Consider the following 16,431-nt stretch of genomic DNA (forward strand, 5'->3'; position numbering starts at 1 on the left):
AATGAGGGAAGGCGAAAAAGTATAATGGCAACATGCAGAAGAAGGTCCACCTAGTTGCGACACAGCGTCACACCCCCTTAGAGTGCAGAGCCAGCCGGTCGTGTGGTAGCTTGTTTCGGGATGCCATATGCACCATGGTCAAAGAGCACCGGCGAGTTTGGCAGCAAAAAAAAAAAAAAAAGTGAAACAAAAGAGAACGAACAAATTCAGCAGAGTCGTTCGTTGCTTCGCTCAGTCCGCCCTCTCCTTCCAGCTCGACTCTTTCGTTTTCTCTTCCTGTATCCATTAGCAACGGGAGTCCCGGGAGCCGAGTTCATCTTCTCTACGACCAGAGAGACTGCTCCTATCTTTCTTTGTTCTTCGACTTATCTTCGTTCTGTTCTTATGTGACCCTACGAATTTTCTTTCTTTTCCTCTTATGCCGCGTTGACGACAGCCAGTGAGCGTCGCGTCGTGGCGCGCCGCCGTTCCAGGACCACGTCGCTTGCGAAGCGGGAGCGGCAGAGACCGTTTCCATGGCGACGAGAAAACGAAGTTTGCCCCGACCGCGCAGTCGTTCTCCTCTTTCTCTCCTTTCGACTAAGGCCCGAAGAAGCGCGCCTCTCTCCGTCGCCGTCTCTGCCCAGGCTGCCCTCAATTCATCGATTCGAGATTCGTGCATATAGATGCGCTCATAGACGTTTCTTTTTTATATTTTATCCGTCTTTTCATTCGTCTGGGTCATTCAACTTGACCCTGAATTATGTGCCTGGTTACGCCGTTCGACTTAACCTTAATTGCTCCGGATACGATTAGTTGGACGGTGAAATAAATGTCGTCCGACGAGCATCTACACAAAAAAGCTCCGTATGGGTTTTGATACGACGCTCAGTTATAGATGAGAAAACAGGTGTTTCACACGTTTTCTCAGCAATTCATCTGGTTCATTACGACAAATTTTGTTTGCCTGTAGGTTGTATAGATTCTCATTATATGGAAAAGGCTTTTTCAATGTTGTACACAGAAAAGCTAAAATGTTTAGGTGTTTATGCCTGGAACTTTATGACGTGCTACATTCAAATGTTTTGTTTTTCCTTTGTCATGTTTTATTAGTCGGCATACTTTTCATCAAAATGCTGACCTTTTTATTGATTGGGGTTTTCTTAAGAATACGCATGTCGTGTTTGCTTGTTTACAGCCGCACATATTATATTACAGATTTTGTGCCTTTCCCTTCTCTGGTCGTTTTGCAGCCACGCGATTTCTTTTCGTGGTCGATTTTAAAACCTTCGTGTTGTATTTCCGCACTAGTAAAACAAATACATGTATTTTACTTTCTTACATTATTTTACGCTGCGTAATTGCACTTCTTATTTCTCCGCATCACCATTCATCACAACAATTTCTCTTCCCTTGCTCTGTCCAGAGCACTCAAGCCCGCCGAATGCTCACTGCGTAAGCAGACGCCACTGAATTTGTCAACTAAACCACTCCTTTATGCATCCATTGTTATTTTGCCTCTTATCTTCGTTATTTTAATGCAGTAAAGCCATCTTGTCAGCATTTATGCTAACCTTTTTTTTCTTTGTGCGTTTGGCTTCTCCTTAGTGTTACTGTTAATGCAGAAAAGCCAGCTTGCCGTCACTGTTGTATTTATTTATTTATTTATTTATTTATTTATTTATTTATTTATTTATTTATTTATTTATTTATTTATTTATTTATTTATTGTGGCTCCTGTTTCATGTTGCTCCTAATATGGTAAAACCAGCTTGCTTTCACTTTAAATCGAAGATTTCTTATATCTATAACTATTGTGACTTTTCCTTTGCGTTACGATTAATGCAGCAAATCCAGCTTGTCGTCATGTGACACTAAAGCTCGACTTCTATATTGACCACTGCAGATACAGCATGGAATTTCAGATTCCCTGCTCATCTCCACGATCACAACAAAATTTATTAAAAACAGCAGGCCCTTCAAAGCGCTGATAACTAGTGAAGTTATATGTAGATGTTCCCTTGCTCCTATGCTCGCGTGGCGAAATTTATGGGTTTTTTAAGTAGTTGAAGAGAAGAAAATTCACATATGACTCGAGATTTTTAACCAGTTTCAAACGAACGATGCAAGTGCGCTATTTGTGAACTCTAGACCGCACAATCACGCCACCAGCTTGCTGTGGTCAATTTGCTCAGCTTGTCTTATTTTTATTAGCAGAGCAGGTCAAAGGGGCGTGCAAGATAAGAATTGTCCGTCTAGCAGAGCCGCAATTTTGTGTGAAGCCTGCGCTTGTACAGAATATACCACAAAGCAGACCTCGCTGTGAGAACTACACACGTTTAGTAAGAAATGAATAGGCGATACCACTTGTCCTTAATATACCATCGGCACGTTTAATGTTCTTAGGTCGTTCGATATCTTGCACTAACAACCAGTGCCGTACATTTTAATAGATATATATTACGGCAACCAACGTTTGGTACGCACCTTTTTTATTTAATGAATTCGACTAGCCTAGAGCTAGTTGGAAGTTTTACACGTGCCCACCGTGGCCACTATATTGCGTAAAAATGGGTTTATTAAACCAAGTATAAAAGGAAAGGTGCAGTTTCGGTGACACTTTTCGGTGAACACTTGGCCCGCTCCGTAAAAGAAGGGATGAAGGTGGGGAGGTGCACGTTTAGATAGGGCGAAACGCGAGGTTCCTATGCAATGTTCGATGTCAGTGCACGTTGGAGAACCTTCCATGGTCGAAATTACCGGAGCCCTTCACTACAGCATTCTTCATTACCGATGTCTCTTTGTGACGATAAACCCCCTATGCTGTATCGGATAGAAATGGTCTCAGACGCTCATAGCTATGCGGGCCGGGTAAAAAAAAAAATAAACAAGTGAATAAAAATAAAAAAGAGTAAAGGCAATGAAACAAGTCAAACTAACTAAAATATCTTGTTCCCAAACTACAGTCTCCCATTTTTGTGTGTGTGTGTGTGAAAAAGAAATGCGGCAGATGCTCCAATTTGCTATAATATGAGACAGTCTCCATTTCAAGGTGGCTCGAAGAGAGCTACTGAAAGGTACAGCGGTTAATACCACCGTCGCATACTATCGCACGAAAAAAAAAAAAAAAAAAGAAGAGCTGGAGATGGTAGTGAAGAACTGGCCGGCGCATATATTGCTCTTGAAAGCATATTTTTTATTTATTTATTTCCGCAAATAACGCGTGCAGTCTGGATACGAGGCCTTTCATTTGATCTTCGTTGCAAAACAGGTCTGATGGTAAACCTGACTTATGAAACTCGTTCGTGAACGCCATCGGAACAAAGGCTGAAATTTTTGGACACGGCAGGCCACATGTTTGAGACCCTTGCCGTACAGCATACTGACACCAAATGCATTGCTGTTTGCTCTCCACTCAGTAAAGTTCTTTTAGAGTGAACACACGATCTTCGTTTTTACAGCACACGTAAATCATCTCACGCCTTTTAATAATTTTCCGCTTCTGAAAATGACTATTCCGAATGATCCCGATAGGAGTGATGCAAAAAATATAATATCGACCCACGTGACGCCTGCACTCGACACCTCTACACTCAGAAACTATGTAAGTACGTAAGCTGCTCCTTAACATGTTAATTATTAATATAAACAGCGCGAACACGAAGACAAAGGACAAGATAACGAAAGCCACAGTACAAGCGCTGACTCACAACTATGCCTAAGCCCTTTACTCTGTTTATGTTAATAATGAATAACTACCAACTCGCCCAACAAAGTACCTTAACATGTTAAACCGATATTTCTTGTCATTTATTACCGGACTGCCGCACGAGCTTGAACGATGGCATCTTGCAGTGCAATAGGTAACTGCGCAGAGCGCAGGTATTATTTGGTAACTTTTGGTGAAATGATAGATGGTGCTAGTATCAGTACGTCAAGCGACATAATCTACTTCAGATCTTCACACAAGCCTGAAACCAGAGTAACTTAACTTGGACGCATTTAAAAACAAATCTTCAAATCAATGAGCCCAAAAACGTTTTCTGGACATGAAAATTTAAAATCAAATGACGATAGCATGAAAGTCCATGCGGTAAAAGCCTAGCTTATAGTAGGACGGGCCACAGGCGGAGGCATCTGAACTCAAATCTTGAGAAGCCTCAATTACCGAACACGGATTTCTATTCTTTACCGAGTGACAGCGCGCTCAACTTCCTCCGGCACACTCTGTATTTTAAATCGTAATTTTCCACCTGCAGTGTTCTAAAACCCGCCAACTATCACGGATGCGATGCCACCTGCTTTACTAGCGGGGGTCGTTAAGTCACCAACTCAAATAAATTCGGCTGGAAATGCCCAGTTCCTCAACATCCCCAACCCACAACCTCATATGGAGACGGTGCAGGCCAGTACCTGCCACAAACCGCAAGCACGATTTCGAGCACGAAACCAGCTCTTCACTGCAAGGACGATAGACCAGCCGAGAGCGTTCTATCGACCGGGAGACAACCACGGGGCTCGTCAACACAAATGCGAGAGGACTTGCCAGGTGAGCTTGGCAGAAGTTGCCACTGCCACCACCCACTCTCACGCGTTAACTGAGATCGGTCTTCTGGCGTAACCTGCGTAATCTGGCTACAAACCAGCGGCACTGAACTTGACTCGCAAACAGCGTCTCATAGGACACCTGTCTTCGTAACCCTGCCCTACTTTGTAACGGCAAAAAGTGTGAATGCACTAATTTTGACGAAAACCTCGGCTTTGACTACCTAATACTGCAAATCCAACCCGATTACAGCTCCAGGTAAATGCCCTATGCACGGATTACGAACAGTTTCAGCTCGGCAAACGAATTCCCCCCTCACCCCCATCACTAATTATCAGGAGTGGGCAGCCATAATTCAGCTACAGCAAAAAACAGTCCACAACTCTGCAAGCTACCGAGTACAGCCATGCAATTGAGAAGCACTTTGTCCACCTATGGAAGACGTTGTAGCCTCACACAATGCGGGTGGAAAGAAAATCAACACAGAAAGATGAAAAAAAAAAAACGAATCGCATTCCTAACAATCCAGAGTCTCACAGATCCCCCTAAACCTAAAGGGGAGCAACGCCAGCATTTCAGGCGATTCCGCCACGACTTCTAAGTCACTGACGAGAAACTGAAGCTCTCAAAAAAAAAAAAAAAAAAAAAGAAGAAGAAAGAAGAAGCCTTCTGCATCACCCACGACAAGAAATCATTCCTTCCAAACCAACCTCTGTCTCGGCGGGGACATTATTCCACGTGAGATCCAAGCCGCTACCATGAATATGCATCGAGGCAACATGCTTGTAGAGCACAAGATCTCAATGGACCTCTAGGCCAACATCAGCCGAAATAACTTGGGATACTATCCAACTACTTTACTGAATGTTAGCTCAAATACTGATCCCAAGGACACGGGATCGAATCTCGACCGCTGCGGCCGTTTTTTCATGGGGGCGAAAAGCAAAGCATGTCAGTGCACGTTAAGGAACCCCAAATTGTCTCAATTTCCGGAGCCCTCCACTACGGCGTTTCATAGCCTTAGTCGCTTTGGGGCGTTAAACCCTATAAACAATTTAATGAATGTCAGCATTATGGGGAGTTACTTTAAGCCTGGAAGCCAGAGAAGGCTCATTTAAGCCCAAATTTGAGAAAGTAATCAACGTCCAGAATCTACGTCCTCTCTCTCTCTCTCTCTCTCTCTCACACACACACACACACACACACACACACACACACACACACACACACACACACACACACACACATACACACACACACACACACACACACACACACACACACACACACACACACACACACACACACACACACACACACACACACACACACACACACACACACACACACACACACACACACACACACACACACACACACGCACGCACATCGCGTGTGGGAAAATTTATTATTTAAATTGCAGTACAGAAGTGCAGAGCTGGCTAGCTCATTACATGGATGAAAAGGACCTTTTCTATGCTTTCTGTCACCCTTCCTGTCTATCGTCAACACAAGGAAGTCATCAACCCACCTAAACGGAAAGGCGTTATCGAGTGCCATTCTCACCGTAGACCTCAAAGGCGCGGAATGATACCATTAAGCACGATGGATTTCTGGATAGCGTCCAAACACTGAACTACGAACAGAAAACCTTATATCTATGTTAAACCCTTTCAATGACCGCACCGTTATCTATCCGCATCCAGCTCCCATGGCCACCCGAAGCGCCTTACAATGAGAGGTACTAACTCTACTCCCTTTCCAAATAGCCCTCCTCAAACTACCATATCTTCAGTGAGCTTGAATGTTCCCGCCTTTGCGCTTTGAGCAGACGACATCGCGACATGGACTACAAACAAGCACCTCATAGACTAGGAAACACAACTGCATGCAGGAAGCCGCCAATGTAGGGTAAGAATGAGTAACAAACACCGAACTGAATTGTTCCCCTGAGAAATCAGAGCTCTTGATCATCCGCCGAAAGAATAACGAAAGCCAAGTCTACGTACAGGTAGATGATTGATATGCATAAGTAATCGAGACACTTGGAGCCCTAGGTCTCTTTGTCAAAAATATCTACCAAGAAAGCTATGGCAATGCTATGAGATGTCAATAAACCCACATTTGGTTTTACTTACTTAACTCGTATAAATCTCATTTCATCTCATACAAATATCATTCAACGTATAAAAAATATTTGATACTGTGTGACATTTGTATAAATTTTGTAGGAGAAAATTTATATGTTAATTTTACTCAGAATTTTTCCACTAGGGCTAAATGCAACAACAGAGTCGCGCTGTAACGGCGACGTTACACTACAAAGTAAACGACCAGAATGATTTAAAGCGTCACTACTAGAAACAAAGTACGTGGCCCCGTACCTAAAGCTAAAACAATCAGAGCTCAACCACATCCCCTCTGTCATTCAGCTATTGGTCAAAAAGGCATTAGGGGTGCCATTCAACACGATCAAGGAAATACTCATGTGGCTGGGAGTACACAATACAGCAGAAAAGTTGACGCAAGCGATGGTACACGGAAATTAAATTGTTAATGGACTCACAGTAATTACACAAACTGACAGTACTGCAACATAGGAGGTCGCCATAACGATGGTCGTTACTCAATCCTAATCTAATTGTATTATTATAACACGCCCAAGGCTACTTGCAGAAAGTACTTTCGCAAAAAGATCGACACCTAACCACAAGGAATTCTCAAAGGACACACGCCTTTGGCCGAACCTTTGTCTAGGATGCCAGAACATCCGCACCTGAATCCAGAACCCTTCAACCAGCTTACAGCGTACGCAGATGTCCTCCAACACCTCGGACAGAAACGGCTTCGGTAACCTTCCCAAGCCAAAGGGCGCACCAAAGATGAGGAGCAGTGATGGCACCGGCTTCAAACCAAAATTTACAAATGTTTCACCAAACTTGACATTATAGACCCGAAGAAGTTTTGGGGGGAGAGAGCAGACTTCTATTGTGGGCCTGCCAGGCAAACCAAACACTGGTTTCTCCATCCCATCCCTCATAGCAAAGGTGCACGCGATCGCTTACTGCTCCTTTCGTTTCCTCAAAGCCAGTTTACCTTTTATCGGAACTCTAAACCCCGCGAGGCGCAGGAGAAACGGATAACAAATGATTGATACGACGATATTGAATGCTCATCCGGAGAGGCTGCTATAGTTGATCCAAGTGCACAACAGCAACAATAGTTGAACGTTTGGTGCTAGAGGCTGCGGTGATGGCCGAGGGGACAGCAGAGAGCAGAGCTGATCTGTTTGCATTGCCGGTGGTTCAATAGTTTTTAACCTTTCCTTCCTCTTTCCATTCAAGATAAGAATTTCGGAGTGATTCGGTTAAGTTCAGCTTCGTGTTCTCCTCCACATTCGCGTTCACATTCTTTTTCTGTGCATTTTTTTATTCGTCTTTGTGTTCTTCAGCTTCCAACAATGTTCTTCCGAGTTTCGCGACGAAATGAATGTTGCTTCTTGCATTTCCCTGCTAGCGAAGGAAATAAAGCTTTTTCGTGCTTTTGTTTCGTTGATCGTAAAACTTTTGTGGGCGGATGTACTGTACACGCTTAACAAATGAGAGAAACCAAAGGCATTGCGTCGCACTTTTGACTCAAGAGGGAACAACAGTGGTACTGGATTTTCTCCAACCTGTAAGAATGATCATCAAAAAGCGCACTATGATGATGTGTACAGAACGTCCTCCGGTGTACGGCACAGTGTTCTAAACTGCAGATAAGCGTGTGAAGGAAGGGGGAAAAGAGAGGACATTGCGGCAATTAACGAAGCCAACGAGTTTTGCCCGGCGAAACATCAATGCATAGCTACAATTGCAATATGTTTACGCCCAGTGGTGCTGACAGGCGCTGGTTAGTTTTTTGAGCGGCTAATACACATAAAAAAGTGAAGTTAGCTTGGTAGCAGGGATATACATTTGAACACCTGCGTAATAATTTATACAGAGTGTTAGAGTCGTGTTGGGGGGATAGCACACTAGAGGTAAATCAAGTTAGCCTTCCACGAGTAGCTTATTCCCACTAAAAGTTTTTAGCATAGCGTTTAGAAAACGATAAAACGCGATATACTTTACATGGAGGCGAGACGCCCAATAATATGCCAGCCACTGGCCCCAATTTTCAAGGAAACTATATATCAGTGTCTTTCACAGTCTGTATTTACAATAACGTTTAATTCCTAAGCAATTAAGGTTATGTGAACAAGAAACCTATCACAGTGGCACAATATAATTAGAAAATCACATACAACCCACTCCAGCAAGGATATTTTTCATCACATGACATATAATGCTCTAAATTCTTGCGTAAATGTAATTTTAATATTATTGAGATGTAAAATTGTTCACATACAGTGGTGATTGCATTGCAGCAGGAGACTGAATTAGTCTTCGGCGTGCAAGAATGGATAGTTCTTGAAAAATGGTCTGAATTAAGAATTGCACTTTGTCGTCGAAGCAAGACCGGTCTTAGCAAGCCGGGAAACTGTATACCAGTAGTTACCGGCAAACGTGCCGACCATAACTGCAACCATTGCTTATTGAGCTAAAGCTGGGGTGAGTGGCTTTTGCTTAGAAGGGCGGTATGCGCCTATTAACATATATTCTAACCACGTAATTACAGATAAACTCAAGTGCATATGCTGTAACACCATTCATTATAACTAGACCTTTCTAATCATGATGATACTGGGTTTTCACTTTGCATTTAAACACTGCTGACCTTAGAAAAAACAACAACAACAACAACAACAACAACAACAACAACAACAACAACAACAACAACAACAACAACAACAACAACAACAACAACAACAACAACAACAACAACAACAACAACAACAACAACAACAACAATATTTAGCTTTTTTTCCTTCTGTCGGAAGGATGAGCACACCACTCTGGGATAGGCGATACTCAAGTATGGGAAAGAGGATGTTTCATAACTAAAGAACAGCTTCGAGTCGTGCTCTCTAGCGTGCACTCTAGATTGAAGTGCCTGGGAATATAAAGCACGGTATATACAACACGCAAGCCTCGTAATACGCTGAATTACTACGCTAATATATCGAACAAATTAAGTACCAACAATACCTTACGCGTCAGGACACCAAGCAGGAACTATGTTCAGCGCTTAGCTTATAATTATACCCGACCGCTTTTCATAAGGAAGGACTTCAAAATACAACATAAACTGTTTATAGAGGTCTCATTACCGACCGCTTTTTATAATAGAGGGCTTCAACATAAATTGTTTATAGAGGTCTCATTTCTGTCTTAGCCCTGCTACTGCGCTGATTGCACACGGCATAGCACTCACTCATACAGTGGTTATTCCCTCATGCTGACACTGAGTCGACTTTTTTTCCCCCTTAAACGAAACGATGAGTAAACATATCAACGATGGACTAAAACCACAGGCTTGGTTGTCGGTACGAATAAAAATTTTTCTCTTTCTTTTTGCGGTTGTTGCGTATTCTTTCTTCTCGTTCAGGCTTGTTCCGTCTACTAGATCCGCAGTACACACACCCAGTTCCCGAAGACAAGTTTTTATCGTTAAAAAATGATAGGACTGCGCTTGTTGGGTATTTTTTCGAAAATTCAGGTGTCGTGCGCATGATATGACGCAGTGCGCACATTGACGATTTACGAAATCAGCTGAACGCGTAAAAATCGCAACATTTGCCTACGCTTCGACGATAACCGTGTTACTTTTAAAGCTATAGAGAAAGCGCTGAAAAGTAACGCAGTTTCCAAGCTGCGTTTATTTAATGTGGCGCACAAAGTTTTGTTTAAATACTGCCAGGTTCTATTTATTTTTATGAATTTAAGCTCTTGCTATGTCCGTCATCTAATGATTGTTTTCTCTTTGTTTTCTTGGCCTAATTTAACGCGCAACCGAGTAGAGTGCGATTAAAAGCGAAAAAGACCGAATGTTTCTTTCATACTGCCTCTATATGCATGCAAAATCTAGTACTTAATGTTGCTAGCTGACGCAAGACAGAGGGCAGAATGCGCATAGTATGTACTACTTTGTCAAAACGGAAAATCAGTGTGCTGTAGTGTCAATAATTTTGGGTATGTTTATGAGTTATGAAGCGATACCCTTAATGGTGCCCATCTTCCGGCTGCCCTCGAAGATCCTCGTTCTCATAGACACTCACTGCTTCTAGTTTATCGCTGTTCTATTAATGTACGCCTTTAATATATCACGCACACACGCACCAGGCCGTACAGACGTGCCTGCATGCATGGCCTATATGTGTAGCGTGTCTGATTTATTATCTAAGTATCCCTGTGGGTTCGAATTCCCACCTCAAACGAATTGCTCAAGTTGGCAGCTCCTGCCATATAAGTTTAACGATTTCGCAACAGTGAGTCTTATATATTGGTTTCCTACTAATACAATCACGGGGTTAATTTTGGACGTCCCTCGGTTGTGGAGGAGGAGGAAAAGGAGGAGGAGGAGGAGGAGGAGGAGGAGGAAAGGCAAGGAGGTTAACCCGTAAAAGCAGCCGGTTTGCTATCCTGCACTGGGGAAAGGGGGTGAGTGGATGAGGCGATGTCAGCATCCCATGCAGCTCGGATAGGTGGTGAGCGAGGCACACAAGTTGGTCTTCACGCACCCGAATTTCACGACAAAATGTACCGTCTCCCGTCAGCGTGTGCTGCTCGGCTCGTACCGGCCTGACCTCTCTGAGGAGGAGGAGCGGGTCATGGTCGGGCTTTCTACGTGTTTCAGGCGGTGTTCAGTAAGAGTGGTACGTGGATACAGGAACATCACACATGCAACTCGAGATCGGAGGGCGTGTCATGAAAAGGAATCGTATATGAAGAAAACATTGCGAATGATGAATTTGGCAGCGGCTATGTCAGACAACGGAGATTTGTCGCTGCCCTTACCTTACGATACGAATTAAGATATCGAGGCCAGATCTGTCAGAGTAAACAAGAATCGTAAAGTTGGAGTCTTAAAATGTGATACAATAGCCCGACGGAAAACACAGATCCTTCTGCTGCACGAGCGTGACGCTCCCCAGGTATTCAATTGCTGCAGTGATTAGCGTTACCCATGCGTATCCATGAAGTGAAATTAATTTTTAGTCGTAATAAATTTTATTCATGCTGCAGAAACCCAGCTGTTTTTGCAGACACATTTTTCTTGTGGCTATATCGGCCATTCTCCGCTTTTTTGTGCTTAAAGTTGCTCATTTTCTGTCTCGAGACCATGTCAGGCATTAACTCTCCATCCAGTCTAACATCGGACGATCAAATGCGTGAAACTAAAGCAAAAAAAAAAATGGCATAAATTGTTTATTTTTTTTAATTCTGTGTTTGGTAACGTCGTTATTTTCTAAGCCGCGATGCTATATTTGGTGGATTCTACGCTAATAACACACACACACACACACACACACACACACACACACACACACACACACACACACACACACACACACACACACACACACACACACACACACACACACACACACACACACACACACACACACACACACACACACACACACACACACACACACACACACACACACACACACACACACACACACACACACACACACACACACACACACACACACACACAAACACACACACACACACACACACACACACACACACACACACACACGCACACACACGCACGCACACACACACACACACACACACACACACACACACACACACACACACACACACACACACACACACACACACACACACACACACACACACACACACACACACACACACACACACTCAACTACAATAACTACAGAACCCTTTAAAAGAGCCCAAAATCTTTCAGCCCGATTGAGTTGTGTCACAGAAATTATCTCGCTGTAAATGTCCTCTTTTCGTTTACTGAATCGAACAAATGGTCATAAAAACGAACAAATTAGCTAATAAGTAAATTTAAACATGAAATGTTGGTAGTAATGGTGCCTGTATCGTTAAGAAAATTATGAAGGTGTCTGATATTGCGAAAATAAATTACTTATTTCTTCACGTAATGTTATTTGAGGCAAAATAGCAAGCTGCACTGCGCAAAGTTTGTCGACGAGAGTAGTTTTCCATGGGCAAATGAGTTGTGGCGAACTCACTAAACTGTGAAAGAAATAAAACCGCTCGACATCAAATCGTTCGTGCATAACACAGTAAACATGTTGATTCACCGACAACAGGAATGGTGACTTCCAAAAGTAAAGACTGCTTGTAGCAAAGTTTACTATACTTAACAAATGTCTGTAGTAATAAAACGCTCGCTCTCTGCGAAGATGGTTACGCCCGCTTTCTTAAAGAGTTGTCGTTAAAAGCTTCGGAATCCACTTCCAGACATGTTATTTCTGGGGGGCAGAATTCACTCTGCTTGTGTTTCTTTTCGTATTACATTCACTGAACTCAGTGCAGAGCACGGCGCAGGTGCGGTGGTGCGTTGTCCGGTAATTACCCGCATATGCTGTTGCGGACGACCTGTTTGATGTCTGTGCTAACACAACTCCCTTTTCCTTCCCCATTCTCTCCTTACCACCAGCAGTAGAGATGGGGGAGAGGGGATGCACTAAGTGAAACACACTCGCATCTCCCGACCGCAGTGCACGCCAAGCGAGCGGCGGGTTCGCTGGTCACCAGAGCCCAAAGGGAGCCGACACATTAAGTCTAATCTTTTCACCATACACGCTTTTCGTGTGGAGCAGAAAAGGCGACGAGGGAATAGCGGGGGAAGAGGAGGAATAGGAGGAATGGGAGGGGGGCCGCTACGTCTACGGTCAGCGACGCATTCACTTGCCAACCTTAGAACCATAGAATTGGCAGAAGGGGGAAGGGGAAGTCGGGAAGCGGGAGAGGGGAAGCGGTGTGGGCAGAAGCTACGTGCATTGAACAGGGTGATGACGTCCGTAGGGATGGGTGACGAGAGACAAGTCTCATAATAGCGGGCTCGAGGGGGCGCATGGACTTGCGCCTGTATGCACACCGTACTTTTCTGGGTACAAGCTGACGCTTTTAGACAGGAAGAGCTCGCTGGGCTGAACGAAGCTCGGCAGGAGTCTCTCTTATTACTGTATAGTATATAGCGATTTCGATAAAACGAGGTTCCGAGTGATCGTCAAAAATTAAGCCGAACAAAACTCCATGGTCTATCAGGCACCCGAGTCGTCAAAAAGTGCTGCAGACAACGGGGCGATGCTTGCTAAAGGAGAAAGATTGTGCATATGCACGGTAATATTAGAGGCACTGAATGAGGAAAGGGGGTTCAGTAGAATAAGGCTATGAATTTTAACAATTGTTCCGTAATGTTCACTTTGTATAATTTATTAGAGCACGCAATGTTTCATGCACACCTAGCGCCTTCGCGAAGAGTTCTCATTCAGTTGGAACAAAATATGTAACGATGGTATAAAAAGAAAGACACTCTAGAATTTGTTCATGAATCGGTCGGCTGGCTAGTGCAAGATGCTGAATTGGTACGCTTTTTTTTTTATGTCTAAAACGCGATTCAGCCACTCAGCTTGAATGTGCGTCGCTCACTTCGCCTCTCCCAGAAAACTGGATGAGAAATTGGCTGGTGCATTGACCAGGTATGCTAAGAAAACGTGTGTGCATCGTGTTCAATGCAAGATACGCTCAATATAAACCTGCTCCTGGTTTATAAACGCAACGAACCTGTTCTCCTCTCTTCAAAAGCATAAGCTACTGGCCCAGGTTAGAGCCTCGTTTTCTAAAATTTGAAATCACCCGAAATATTAGCCTCGATAATAGAGGAGGAGCGAGAAATTGCGTCTTTATTTTTATTTCGATTGCGCGAAAGCAACGCACGAAAAACCGTACTGCTTTGCCACAGTGTTGCACCGTTCTTCCAGTCGCAGTGCTGTCAAGTATGAAAAAAAAAAGAACAAAAATGACGCTCTATGTCTAGACTAACAGCCGAGTGAACACGGTACGTACACAAAACCACGGCGCGTCAAACCAGTCGTAGCAAGCAGCAGCCCCGATCGCAGCCGTCTCGCACCGACCCCAGGGTGGAGGAGCAGGTTAGCAAGAGAAGCGCTCCGTGCAGCGAAAAGCACCGGTAGCAGCACCACTCACTTTCGGACGGTCCCTCGGGGTCGCCTGCGCAGGCCGGCGGCATCGCCGGCGTCGCTAGCGGCATCAGCGGCGGGGCGTGTTCGGCTCCAACAGCGCCGTCGTCGGATGGCGTCGGCGGCATTCCGTAGGGCGGTGACAGCTGCGTCGTCGGAGCGCGGTGGCGCGGCGACGGCTCGGCCGCGGCGCCGCGGGTTCAGCCGGGGTGCCGGGGCCGGCGACAAGTGGCTCATTTGCATGGCGGCCACTCCGTCGTCAGATGGGCCCAGCGGGGTGCCACGCCCCCGCCCGGCACTAATGGCACCCCCCACGGCGGTGCTCTCAAAGAAGAGGGGAACGAGGAGGGGGAACTGTGATGCGGGGAGCGAGGAAGGGAGGAGGTGATGAGCGGAGCGAGCGGGCGGCTTCGCTGCGGGGAGCGAGTCCATCGGCGCCGCCGCCGCCGCATCTGCCGCAGGTGTGTGCTTTCGCCGCAAAGCGCCGAAGTATTGCGCCGAAGACGAACTGCGTGCACGGCTCAGTGCTTTTTCACTTTTTGCGCAGTTCTGTTTTCGATTTATTTCTAGCGATGATAGTCCACAAATGTGAGCTGCCTTAGCACACGCCGATACAATAGTTTTTGTATTTTCACCTATTATGGTCAATTCGTTCCTTGCATGTCCTTTATAGCTGGCTTGGCTGACTTCATCTTCTAGAGCGCAGCTTTTCTTTACATTGGAATTTTCCTACGTCACGCTTCTTTCTGGCGTTTCCAAAAAATAAATGAGAACGAGAAAAGGTAAATCCCCTTGTCTTTAGAGTCTCTCCCGTGGAAACCGCTTTCTTTCATGTTTTCTTTAAATCTATGGCTGGCGAAGCAGCCCTTTTCTACCGGTTTATTTTCTTTCTTTCTCACGCCGATCGAAGCTCTCTTCCCTCAACCGCCACCCTCAAAAAGAGGGTGAAGGAAAAGTAGAAACAAAGCGCGACCTTTCACACGAATGGCAAATGGAAAGAAGCAAAGGCAGATGACGGATAAACGTGGGATCAGAAGAGTGTTACAAAATTCTTCCTCGGAAGCCGGACTCTCTCGTGTTTTTGTTTGGACGAAGTTTCATTTGCTCAGCTATGCTTTCACTTTCCCTCGCGTTTCTGCATCCCTTGAATCTTCTTCCCACCCTCGCCGCCATTTTGAAGGGAGCGTGCCTTGGCCGCCATAGTGAATCTGGCCGCCAGCCCGGTCTGTGTTTCAAGCCGGATTTCTCCGGGGAAAAGGGGTGAATCTTTTATGTTCTGAGTATGAAAACGGGAAGCTCATTGCACAGTCATACCGTACTCGTAGATGGTCTTCCTAAAAGCTTGGTTTTCTATGCGTCGAATTTTTGCATTGAGCTTACTTTTTTAAGGAAAAAAAAAAAAACTTGATCATATATAACAAACAATAAATAGAGCCTCTCCAAGAATTTTTGCCGGCTTTATATGAATATGATAAGAGCTCTAGTCCTTTGTAAACAAGTGTCTGTGTGCTTGCACCTTAAATTGTGATTTTTAGCTTCATTCTAACCACTGTTAGCTCTCTCCAAGAATTTTTGCCGGCTTTATATGAATATGATACGAGCTCTCGTCCTTTGTAAACAAGTGTCTGTGTGCTTGCACCTTAAATTGTGATTTTTAGCTTCATTCTAACCACTGTTAGCTCTCTCCAAGAATTTTTGCCGGCTTTATATGAATATGATACGAGCTCTCGTCCTTTGTAAACAAGTGTCTGTGTGCTTGCACCTTAAA

The sequence above is a fragment of the Amblyomma maculatum genome, chromosome 10 (assembly GCF_055883805.1).
Source record: "Amblyomma maculatum isolate TAMU_Amacu chromosome 10, ASM5588380v1, whole genome shotgun sequence".
NCBI lineage: Eukaryota > Metazoa > Arthropoda > Arachnida > Ixodida > Ixodidae > Amblyomma > Amblyomma maculatum.